At 56.4% G+C, this 1,623-nt stretch overlaps 1 long non-coding RNA gene across 1 annotated transcript; it reads left to right on the top strand.

Annotated features, from left to right (window-relative positions):
- Window positions 1–249: 249 nt before the first annotated feature.
- Window positions 250–1,259, top strand: LOC133758449 (uncharacterized). Its single transcript, XR_009865798.1, has 3 exons — window positions 250–308; window positions 675–776; window positions 1,220–1,259. It is a non-coding gene; the product is annotated as an uncharacterized LOC133758449 (long non-coding RNA).
- Window positions 1,260–1,623: the final 364 nt, after the last annotated feature.

Raw genomic sequence — 1,623 nt, 5'->3', positions numbered from 1 at the left:
CAGCTTCAAGCACTGTCACTTGCCGGGGGGGTGGGCTTCACTGCATTCTGAGCAAGGGTGGCTGTGCCCATGGGACACCCTCTTGCCCCCAGGAGCTCTTCCAGAATGTGGTCCCCTATCAGTGCCACAGCTCCATCCGGATCCAGCAGAACAAGGAGGTCAATGCGCAGCTGCCCCCCACTGTGCTCGCTGTCATCATCCACTACCACCGTGTGGCCCATTGTGTTACTACCACGTGCTTGGGGGACCCCAGCATGAAGGCAGAGGACAGGGCCTGCGTGGTGGAACACTGGATCAAGGTGGCCAAGGTAAGCTGAGGCTGGCCCAGGGGCTCCCTCTCTGCAAGGCAGGGATGTGCCACTTTGCTTCCTCAGTTCTCAGGTGTAGAGTCTGTGGTCACAGATCCTGCCCAATCCCGGGAATCCTCGCATCAACCAGGCGGCCTGATCTGACTCGCTTGTCCCAGAACTAAATGCTCACTTCCTGCCAAGGCCCTTGACAGGGGTTGTACCCAATCCTAGCCCATGTGAGCGTGGCTCATGGGGATCCCATCACTGACCTGCTTGGCTCCCTGGCCAACTCTCTGATGCACAAGGGGGATGTCAGCACAGCTGGCTGAGCCTGGCTCAGGTGGGGCTCCAAGCCACCTGCCATTCATCCGCTCCCCTCCCTAGGAATGCCTGGCTCTCCAGAATTACTGCTGGTTCACAACATCCTCTGCACTCTCAGAGTCACCCAGTACGCAAGCTGAAAACAACGTGGGGAGAAGTCTCCAGGTGGGTGTGCATCTCAGAAAGCACCTGCTGGACCCAGGACTACCCTCAGGCCTAAGCACTAATTCTCCAAGACTCAGAGAGGCTGGTATGCTGGGACACAGGGATAGGCGTGGACTGCCAGGGGCAGGGGTGGGGAGCACCATCTTTCAGCTGCCCTGGGACATGAGGACTGGGTTTCTGCCTCAGGATGACATTTCCATTAGTCAGGCACATGTGGCTTCCAAACTATGTACTTGCACCTGTGCACCACGCAGCACTGGACCTGCTTGGGCACTCCAACTCTTTACACACACACACACACACACACACAACACACACTCGAAACAGAAGATAATACCAGGCAGGGTGGATCCTCTGATCTTTGTTCTTAAACCAAAGGAGTTTGAACTCACCACCTCACCATTCCATCCAAATATCTCCTTCCGGTTTTCCCCTCACAACAGAAAAAGTGCCAGGAAATTTCAACGTCTTTGCACACAGGACAAAAAAGTCAACAGAGATGTGCCCATGAAGGTAAAGTGGAGGCTCTGGGACAGGGGTGAGGGCTTGGCAGGAGGGGAAGGGATGTGGCTGTAAGGGCATCAGGGCAGAGGTGGGTTTTTGGTGTCACTGAAAGTGTGCTTGCACAGAAAACCTGGGGTGTGCCTGCTAGGACAACAGGCAAAGAGAGGGCTGTGGTCACAGGTAGTGGTATGGAGTCGGGCTCAGAGGGCAATGGGAATGGGCTGCCGCGAGAGCAGCTTGGCTCTCAGAGGGGGCTGTGAGCACCCACAGGTCTCTGGCTTCCATGCTATTCCTGCTTCCCCCAGGCTGTGAGGTGGATGAGGCAGCAAGGGCTTCCTTCCTT

This window comes from Lepus europaeus, chromosome 4 (genome assembly GCF_033115175.1).
Source record: "Lepus europaeus isolate LE1 chromosome 4, mLepTim1.pri, whole genome shotgun sequence".
In the NCBI taxonomy this organism is placed as follows: Eukaryota; Metazoa; Chordata; class Mammalia; order Lagomorpha; family Leporidae; genus Lepus; species Lepus europaeus.
Note: the sequence above shows the minus strand (reverse complement) of the source record. Positions and strands in the feature narration are given on the sequence as shown.